Below are 11,318 nucleotides of genomic sequence, written 5' to 3'. Positions count from 1 at the left end.
CCTTATACAAACTGGCACTTACATAAGCAGACAAACGGAACTCATCCAATTCATCCAGCTGTAATAATCTTTTCTGTCCTGCTGCTTTGGAATCAAAATTCAGATACCTCACAGCCCACAGAGCCTTGTGCTCCAATCCAACTGGAAAATGACATGCTTGTCCAAACAGCAACTGAAATGGAGACATCCCAATAGGAGTTTTGAAAGCGGTCCGATACGCCCATAAAGTGTCATCAAGTTTCTTGGACCACTGGGTCCTAGAATTCCCAACAGTCTTCTCCAATATTCTCTTCAATTCCCTGTTGGAAATCTCAACCTGACCACAAGTCTGTGGGTGGTATGGAGTGCTTATTTTGTGCCTCACTCCATACTTAGCCAAGGCATACTCCACCATCCTATTATCAAAATGAGTGCCCCCATCACTAATGATAGCTCTAGGGACTCCAAATCTTGAAAATATATGCTTCCTCAGAAAAGCAATCATAACTCTGGAATCATTGGTTGTTGTAGCTATAGCCTCAACCCATTTGGAAACATAGTCAACTGCCACCAATATGTACTTGTTAGAGTAGGAAGAAGGGAAAGGTCCCATAAGATCCATACCCCAAACATCAAAGATCTCCACTTCCTGGATATTGTTCAACGGTATCTCATGTCGCCTAGAAATATTCCCAGTTCTCTGACAGTTGTCACATGCCTCCACAAACTTCTTTGCATCCTTGTATAAGGTGGGCCAGTAGAAGCCACTCAACAATACTTTTGCTGCAGATCTCTCACCTGCAAAATATCCACCATATGCAGAACCATAACAATGCCACAACACATCCTTCTGTTCTTCCTCTGGAATACACCGTCTAATCACACTATTTGAACATCTATGGAAAAGATATGGCTCATCCCAAATGTATCTCTTAACATCATGCAAAAATTTCTTCCTCTGTTGCCATGTGAAATCCTTAGGCATCAATCCAGCAGCTTTATAGTTGGCGAAATCAGCAAACCATGGTGGGGTACTGATAGATAAGACTTTATCCCTAACCATCTCTGTGACAACACATATCGCCAAAACATGTTCATCAGGAAACTCTTCTCTGATCACTACTTCCGGTCCTTCTTGAAGCTCTTTTTCTGTAATCCTGGATAAGTGATCAGCCACCAAGTTTTCAACTCCCTTTTTGTCCTTGATCTTTACCTCAACTCTTGCAACAGTAACATCCAGCGGAGCAACTTGGGTTTAGCATCCTGCTTGCTTAACAAATACTTTAAAGCTGCAGGGTCAGTGTAAACAATAACTTTTGATCCTAATAGATATTGCCTGAATTTGTCAAATGCATACACAATAGCCAGTAATTCTTTTTCTGTAGTAGCATAATTCTTTTGTGCATCATTTAAGATCTTACTGGCATAGTAAATGACATGCAACAATTTATTCGCTCTTTGGCCCAATACCACTCCTACAGCATAGTCACTGGCATCACACATTGATTCAAATGGTAATGAGAAATCAGGTGCCATCATGATAGGTGCAGTGGTCAACTTTTCTTTCAAAACATGAAATGCATGCAGACATTCATCATCAAACAGGAACTCTTGGTCCTTGACCAATAACTTGCATAAGGGCTTGGCAATTTTTGAAAAATCTTTTATGAACCGCCTATAAAATCCTGCATGACCAAGAAAACTCCTCACACCCTTAACATTAACAGGTGGAGGAAGTTTCTCTATCACATAAATTTTTGCCCTATCCACTTCAATTCCATTCCTAGACACCTTGTGTCCAAGAACTATACCTTCGGTCACCATAAAGTGACATTTCTCCCAGTTCAAAACCAAATTACAGTCTTGACATCTTTTTAATACAGAATCTAAATTCCCAAGACATACATAAAAATTAGACCCAAATATAAAAAAATCATCCATAAATATTTCTACACATTCCTCTATCATATCAGAAAAAATGGAAAGCATGCACCTTTGGAAAGTGGCAGGATCATTGCATAAGCCGAAAGGCATCCTCCGGTATGCGAATATTCCATATGGACATGTAAAAGCAGTCTTCTCTTGATCCTCTGGTGCCACAGCTATCTGATTGTACCCTGAATAACCATCCAAGAAACAATAGAAAGCATGTCCTGCCAACTTCTCTAGCATCTGATCCAAGAAAGGAAGTAGAAAATGATCCTTCCTAGTTTCCTTATTCAGCCTCCGGTAATCAATGCACATTCTCCAGCCAGTGATTGTCCTTGTGGGAATCAGTTCATTATTCTCATTTTTCACCACAGTCATCCCCCCTTTCTTGGGCACTGTCTGCACAGGACTCACCCAAGCACTGTCTGAAATAGGGTAAATCATCCCAGCATCAAGCAACTTCACAACCTCCTTCCTTACTACCTCCTTCATAGTGGGGTTGAGTCTCCTCTGTGGTTGCCTTACTGGTTTGATCTCTTCTTCCATCAATATTTTGTGGGTGCAAAAGGAAAGATTAATACCCTTAAGATTTGAAAACTGCCATCCAATAGCCATTTTATTCTTCTTGAGTACCTTAATCAACTTCACTTCCTCACTCTCAGATAACATTGCATTGATGATTACTGGATATGTTTGATCATCCCCATGGAACACATACTTCAAATGTGAAGGTAATTCTTTAAGCTCTACCTTAGGTGCTCCTTTTGGAATGTCATCAATCTTCTTCTCAAGCTCTTCCACTTCTGGCTCTTCTTGGTAATCTTCTGTACCTGTCTCTTCTTCTGATCTTTCTTCCTCAACTGGGAATTCTTCTTCTTTATTCACTTCTTCCACAACCTCCTGTATCACATCCAATCTAAAACAATCCCCCACATCAACAGGGTGCTTGATAGTTTCAAATACATCAATTGTGACTGTTTCCTCATGCACCCTTAGCAACAACTTTCCTTGTTCAACATCTATCAAAGATCTTGCAGTTGCTAAAAAGGGTCTTCCTAACAATAGAGGACTTTCTGTATCCTCTTCCTCCATGTCAAGAATCACAAAATCCACTGGAAAAATAAACTTGTCTACCTTGACCAAGACATCTTCAACCACACCTTCAGGCCTCTTGATAGATCTATCTGCAAGATGCAGAATAAGATTGGTCTCCTTCAAAGTGTTGATTCCCAAAGCTCTACATACTGTCAACGACATCAAGTTTATACTGGCTCCCAAATCGCACAATGCCTTTCCCACCTCCACATCTCCTATAGCAATAGAGATACTGAAACTTCCAGGATCTTTCATTTTTGTTGGAAGCTTCTTCTGGATTAGGGCACTACATTCTGCTGTTAGGGCCACTTTCTCACCATCAGTTAACTTCCTCTTCTTAGTAAGAAGATCCTTCATGAACTTTGCATAGTGAGGCATATTTTCCAGTGCTTGAGAAAATGGTATGTTAATTTGTAAATTTTTAAAATATCCAGAAATCTTGCATAGTGCTGTTTCTGAATCTCTTGCTTCAACCTTTGAGGGTAGGGAACTCTAGCATAGGGAGATAAAATAACTGGCTGTTCTTTCTTGTCAGCCATCTTTTTCTTTTCGCACTTCACCATCTTTTGTGGGGAAGCATTTTTACCAACTTCTACCTCTCCTTCATTTTTATTGTCCTTCCCTTCCTCTTCTTTCTCAATTCCAACTATAACATCTCTAACAACTACTTCCTTCTCACTTTTCTCATTTCTCATCTTCTCTACTTCATAATCAGAGACTACATCTTCAACCACAACCTCTTCTTCATTTTTTTTATTTTCCACATTCTTTTTCACTGGTTGAAGTACCAACCCACTTCTTGTTATAATTGCTTTACAGTGCTCCTTAGGATTCACTAATGTATCACCTGGAAATTTCCCTTGTGGTCTCTCTGATATCTGTCTTGATAATTGACCAATCTGGGTCTCCAAATTTCTGATTGATGCTTCCTGATTTCTGAAAGAAGTTCTGGTCTCCTGCATGAATGCAGTTGTCTCTTCCCTGAATGAATTAGACCCCTGGATATAATCCTGAGTTGTCTTAGATAACTGAGCAAACGCTTTCTCCCATGCAGCAAGATCACTTGACTGCTCCTTCATATGTGGTGGTGGAGGATGTAATGGTGGGTTCAATTGATGGTTGGAACTATAGCTGAATCCTGGGTGTTGATTCTTGTTCTTCCATGGTGGCACATAAACATTCCTTCCCTGATTGTTGTAGTTCCTTTGATTATTCTGATCATACCACACTCCATTCACCTCTGCTTGTTCTGGTGATCCCCCATAATCACACTCCTCTGTCACATGGCCTTTGCCACAGATAGCACATACACTCTTGGTTTCCACAGAAGCTACCTTTTGTGAAGAGAGTCGCTTAATAAGGGTATCCAACTGTTGCTGTTGTTGTCTCTGTGTCTGCATCAGTTGATCATTCCTTGCCAACAGGGCATCATACCCATCCAACCTGATGATTCCTGTCCTTATGTCAGCCACTGGGGCATTATCAAATTCCTGAGATGCCAATGACTCAAAGATATCCAAGGCTTCTTGAGGAGTCTTGGTAGTCAATGATCCACCAGCAGTGGCATGCACCAAGGTTCTAGTGTTAGTGGTCATTCCTTGCAGGAAGATTGCTGCTTGTTGCCATGCCTCAATTCCATGCTGTGGACATTTCCTCAACAAAGTCTTGAATCTCTCCCAAGCCTCTTAATTGGATTCTGACTCTTTCTTCTTAAAGCTTGTAATCTCATCCTTCAACTTGCCCCTCTTGGATGCTGAGAAAAACCTCTGCAAGAACTTGGTTTGCAGATCATCCCAAGTTGTTATACTTCCTTGTGGCAATGATTGCAGCCATCTCCTTGCATCATCCGTCAGTGAATGGGTGAATAGTCTCAACAGAATTGCATCTCTTGTGACACCATTTATCTTCACAGTATCACTCAACAACAGAAAGTTCTCTATGTGCATGTAAGGGTCCTCTGCACTGGTTCCAGCAAACTGATCCTTCTGCACCAAATGTATCAAAGCAGGCTTCAATTCAAAGTTGTTGGGCTCCACTGTTGGGCGCACAACACTCCCAATTGGAGGAATCACTGCAGGAGTCATGTACTCTCCCAGTGTCCTCTGTGGTGGTCTGTGATTCTCTGCCATTATCTCTTCCTGATTAACCGTACTGGATTCACCAATTTCTTGCAACTGTCTCCTTTGCCTGGCTGCCCTTTTGTGCTTCCTCAATGTCCTTTCTAATTCTGGATCATACAAAAACAAATTCGGATCAAGTGTACCTCGCATATACCAGAATCAAAATTGACCAGAAACTTAACATAAACTAAAATACTGAAAATAAAAGGATTCAATCTCAGAATTCTATGGTATCAGTTAGTGTTGAAAAACAAATTCCCCGGCAACAGCGCCAAAAACTTGTTGGACGTTTAGCAAGTGCACTAGTCGTACAAGTAATAAAATGATGAGTAAAGATCGTTCCCACGAGGAATTGTGTTCAAGCACCAATAAACCATAGAAAACTAATTTGAATCAGATAAGAATTTGTAAAAGTCATGAATAATTTGTCACCAGACAATTGATTGTAAGTAATTTGACACAAAATAAATATGGATTAAGAATTAATAAAACAACAAGTAGTCAGAAAACAACTTTCCTCCATAATAACCCATGTAAAAACTGATCATATGATGAATTCTTTTCCATGTGATGTTAATCAACCTTTTACTTATCATTAAGATGTAATCCCTTACTACCCTGACAGATACATTAATCAGAAACCCCAATCCCTTGGTGATCTCTTTCTTAATACATGCATGAAATACTAAAGTCTTAAGATTACATCAGAACTCTAGCATCAATCCCTTGAGTACTAGAATTCTGATGTTGAGATTATCAGATACAAAAGTCATATAAACATCCCTGTTCTACACTACTTCCTTGATAGAAATAATTAAATCAGAAAATCTCAAATCAATACATGAAAAATACTTCATCATATTAATCAGATCAACATAATATTATCATGGAGTTCTATTGCATTCAGACTACAAAGATTCTACTCAGACATGACTAAGGAATAGACAAGAGAAGAAGAATCAAACTTCATTTCCATGTTGAAAGTCTTCAATCTCCAAACTATTACAAAGAAATCCTACTACAAAAACTAAAACACTAAGAGAATTTAGAGAGAAGTCAGACTAAAGTTTAAGAGAGAGAGAGAATATCTCAGATCCCTTCAGATCCAGATTTTCACTAAGTGTAAAGGCTTTGCCTTTTATAGTGTTACAATTAAAAACAGAAAACTGATGTGGGCGCTAAAACGTCCATAAGTGACCGTTTTAGCGTCCATGCTTTACGTATGCTCAACTGCTTTTAACTGACTCCAACGCTAAAACGTTAAGGAATGACCGTTTTAGCGTCCAAACTTGATGGATGCTCAATTGACTTTAACTGACTCCAACGCTAAAACTCTTGATTTGGACGTTTTAGCGGTGGAGACCAGAGTCCTTTTTCCACTTCAGGGCGCTAAAACGCTTATTGCAGGCCGTTTTAGCGCCCAAGACCAGCAATTTTCCATCTTCTAAGTGCAGCAGCGCGCTAAAACGCTCTGTGTGGGTGTTTTAGCGCTCATCACCAGCAAGTTTTGGCCTCTTCCTGTAGCAGGGCGCTAAAACGCTCAGTGTGGACGTTTTAGCGCTCAACACTTAGGCAATTTTTCTCCTCTTGAGCTCCAGAATCTTCTTCCTTCTCCAGTTGCCTTTCAAGCTTGCTTTTCCTACAAGAATCATACAAATTTCCAATAAAGCTCTTGAACTTGTAATTGAGGACATCTTAGGACATTAACCTTGTTTTTCATCATTTAATCACACAATTTGATCCTAATTCCTGCTAAAAACCATGATGAACTAAGGGTATGATCACTACCCAAAAAGTATTCGAATACTTATCAGACAGAATGCAGAAACTCGAGCTGTTCACTGGATAATCCCATTTTTAAGTGTCCAAATGCGATTGGGAGTCCAATAACTCCCTAAACAGATGTTCCTTAACATGTTTTAGACTTATATTATCAGTCCTTAACTCAAATGATCAAAGTTTCCCTTTTTAATGGATTATACAAGCTTAAATCATGAAAATACAAAAGAGGTGATCATGGTATACCTCCAAGGCTCAAAACTCTAAAAATAACACTGACTTGGAGCCTCCAACACAGCTCCAAGGTGCTGACTTTAAAGAACCACGAAAATGCAACACAAGATGGGTCCTTTACACCAAAAGATGGCTTCTTGAAGCCTAAAATGACAAGTAAGTGGCTTCCTCAATGAGAACCACCAACTCAGCCCACAAAACCACCACTCACAGCCACTACACTCAGCACACAGCAGCCTCTCACCCACACAAGGATAGCTCACACCTAGTGATAGTGTTTAGGTGAAGAAACAAGGTAGAAAGATGGTTTATTGGTTGGATTTGGTGCAAGCTCCAAGCTTATATGAAGAGAGGAAATGGCTGAAGCAACTCAGCAAAAGGGGAGGCACGTAGGAAGCCAATATGACCTACGGTTTTGGGCTAAATGGGTATTTATAGCCCACTTAAGTGTAATCACACAGTATTAGCATTAATAGCTACGCTTGTCATTTTGATCTCAAACTTAGGATTTTGAACCTAGCAATTTTTATAGGATTGTTCATATTTTTATTTTATTTTTCGCAGCACTTTGCCGGTACGCGCTTTTACGTAGCCGGTATCAATTCTGACGCCAGTTCTCATTGTTTTGACTTGAAACTTGACATACTTGTCCTGTGTATTATTCTAGAAATATTCCCATACTTATTATAATTTTATGGGATACTTCATCGGTACGCATTTATACCGTGGAGCAGAACCAATATCTGCACTTTTCGTCAGAAAAACGACTTTCAATATTATTAATTACTTACCATAATTATTTAAGCATTCTCATAATTATTAGGTTCAATTATGGAATTATCTCATTAATCTCATAATTAATTAATTAAATTCCTAAATTAACGGTGAGGGTTCTTATATTCACCCCACCTTTTAAGAATTTTGTCCGCAGAATTAGAAGCATACTTGTCCCGAAACTCGGGGTATTGCCGGAGAAGCTCGTCCTCTCGCTCCCAAGTACACTCCTCAGTAGTTCTTCCTGTCCATTGCACTTTGACCATCGGATGATCTTGCTCCTAAGCTTCTTCTCGCCACGATAGAGAATCTTGAATGGTCCGACGGGAGTCTTTAGGTTCTCCCGAACCTCCACATCATCCGGTTGCACCACGTGCGAATGGTCTGCTATGTACCTCTGAAGCTGAGACACGTGAAACACGTCGTGGATGTTGGCCAAGTTCGGAGGCAAGGCAAGCCGGTAGGCAACAGGTCCTACTCTACCAAGGATCTGGTATGGCCCAATGAATCGCGGGCTCAGCTTTTTCACTCCGAGGGCCCGACCAACACCGGTGACAGGTGAAAGTCTCACAAACACGTGCTCACCCTCACTGAACTCCAACGGTCGATGCTTAACATCATAATAGCTCTTCTGGCGATTCTGTGTCTGCTTCTGCTTCTCTCTGATCAACTGAATCTGCTGGGTCGTATCTTGGACAAAGTCCAAGCCAAAAAGCTCCTTACCTCCAACCTCAGACCAGCAGGTAGGGGTCCGACACCTCCTACCATACAACGCCTCGTAGGGTGCCATGCCCAGGCTAGCATGGAAACTGTTGTTGTACGAAAACTCAACAAATGACAGGTACCTATCCCATGCTGAACCCTGCTCCAAAGTGCAAGCCCTCAACATGTCCTCAAAGGTCTGGATTGTCCGCTCAGTCTATCCTTCAGTCTGAGGGTGATAGGTTGTAGTCAACCTCAACTGAGTACCAAAAGCTCCCAACAACACCTCCCAGAACTGAGATGTGAACTTCGGGTCCCTATCACTGATGATACTCTCGGGCACCCCATGAAGCCTCACGATCTCGCGAACAAACAGTTTGGCTAACTGCTCTGTAGTGAAGCTCACCTTTACCGGAAGAAAGTCGACAAACTTTGTCAATCTGTCCACAATGACCCAGATAGAGTCACAACCAGCCTGAGTCTTCGGCAATCCCACTACGAAGTCCATGGAAATGCTCTCTTATTTCTATTCTTGAATCTCAAGAGGTTGAAGCTTACCAGACGGCTTCTGGTGTTCAATCTTCACTTTCTGGCAAATCAGACACTTGGACATAGAAATCGCTATGTCCTTCTTCATGCCTGGCCACCAGTAATTTCTCTTCAAGTTCTGGTACATCTTTGTAGTACCAGGGTGGACAGTAAACTGGCCCTTATGAGCCTCTGTCATCACATCCTCAGTCAAAGGACCTCGAGGAACTACAATCCTCTTCTGGAATGTCAACAATCCATCCTCATTCCAAGACACACCATCTTGGTTCTTCACGTAATCCAGGCACTCTCTTTGCACCTGCGCCTCTTTAATCTTTTCCATGAGCTCATTTTCAACTTGCACAGTTTCCATTTTGAGAAGTTCACCCCCAAACAAAGAGGTCACCGTCAGATCTCGAAACTGCTCAATTATATCATAGTCACCCGTCGTCAAACTAGATAGACTCACGGATTTCCGACTCAAAGCATCAGCTACCACATCGGCCTTGCTAGGATGGCACTTCAACTCAAAGTCATAGTCTTTCAGACACTCCATCCATCTCCTCTGTCTCATGTTCAGCTCCTTCTGATCAAACAGATACTTCAAACTCTTGTGGTCACTGAACACGGAAAACTTCATGACAAAAGGATAATGCCTCCAAATCTTGAAAGCAAACACAATAGCAGCCAACTCCAAATCATGAGTCAGGTAGTTCTCCTCATGAGCGTGTATACCCGATTTGTTATCATGTCATCATATTAAGCCACGCTAAATTAAAATGCGAAAAATCTTTTTCTTTTTAATTATGACGTCATTATCAAATTACCAATTTGATTACTTAATCCTTTTAAAACATTGTCGGTAAGTAATTGCAAATAAACAGCTATCTACACTGAATAAGCTCATCATAGAAATATGTGAGTATCTAAGTCACGGAACTACAACATGCATTCCGGACCATAATCCTGATACATTAATACAACTCGAAACTAAAATAAGACATAGTCAATCAATGTGGCATGGACAACCCCATGCTCACCAAATAAGGCAAAAAAGCCCAACAGAGTCTCAACAACAACATCATAATAATCATAACATAAAGCATGTCAGCATCCAATCATAACAATATAAGCAGCAAGGTCTAACTCAGCTCCGGCCTCTTGCCGCCCGAGGTCTCAACCCCCGAGTTACCTGAACCTAAAATATGTGCCCCAAACGTGGGGCGAGATCTCTAAACAGAAATCTCAGTAATGCAAGGGGTCCTCAAGGATTTCTCCACCCCAAGCTCACTTACATGTGCAATATAAGTTCTAAAAGCAGTTTAACAATATAAGTTCCAAAATCATTGCAATGCAACAGATAATCATGTCATGTGTGTCAAGATATTCTACTGTGCAGAGAAATGCAGGGTTTACATACGTCTATTACTTACATCAGTGCAAGACGCCACTTGCACCCACCCACAGAATCACTATATTGTATGACGCCAGATACTCAGGCTTACCATCTAGATGGAACAACACATGCATATTATAAGGCCCTTGCACTTAACAGCTCAAAGCATTTCAATCATCAAAACATGAAAACACATCATGCATAAAACCATTCCCCCATGGGGTATGGTGGAACCAACAATGGCTAAACCGAGGACACGAAAGCTTACCTCTAAGCAATCAATCCAATTCAAGGCCCACACTAGCTCAAAGTCCACAAACAGCAGAATCACCATCTGTTTTAGACCAACAGTCATATCAACAATCATACTTTACAAGCATATAACATAAAGACAACGCTTTCCTTTTACGTTTCATGTCTTTAGGCTTCTCCCCAAGCCATAAGCCCTTAATCACTTAGATTCTGACTTAGATTAATTATTATAGAAGTCCACATTAACCAATTATGGGTCCACAAACCCAAAATAACATCATGTATGAACAGTACAATTACTGTCTCAAATTTTCCAGAATATCTGGATATATGTCGGGGCCATATCCGGATATCCATATCCGGATATCATGTCCGGATATCCATATTCGGATATCTCCCGACCCCATATCCGGACATCATATCTGAATATTTTGCGACAGAATGTAGTTTCTGCATTTCACGAGATATCACTCCAAAGGTTCAACTTTTAACCCAATAGGACGTCCAAGCATGCATTTTTATTCTTTTTT

At 40.7% G+C, this 11,318-nt stretch overlaps 1 non-coding gene across 1 annotated transcript; it reads left to right on the top strand.

The window, feature by feature from the left end:
- Positions 1 to 4,635: 4,635 nt before the first annotated feature.
- Positions 4,636 to 4,742, top strand: LOC133303996 (small nucleolar RNA R71). The gene has a single exon (XR_009750552.1). It is a non-coding gene; the product is annotated as a small nucleolar RNA R71 (small nucleolar RNA).
- Positions 4,743 to 11,318: the final 6,576 nt, after the last annotated feature.

The sequence above is a fragment of the Gastrolobium bilobum genome, unplaced genomic scaffold, assembly GCF_033153095.1.
Source record: "Gastrolobium bilobum isolate Gb01-03AN ecotype WA unplaced genomic scaffold, APGP_CSIRO_Gbil_v1 utg243425, whole genome shotgun sequence".
Classification (NCBI taxonomy): domain Eukaryota; kingdom Viridiplantae; phylum Streptophyta; class Magnoliopsida; order Fabales; family Fabaceae; genus Gastrolobium; species Gastrolobium bilobum.
This window is presented reverse-complemented; position numbering and strand designations above follow the sequence as displayed.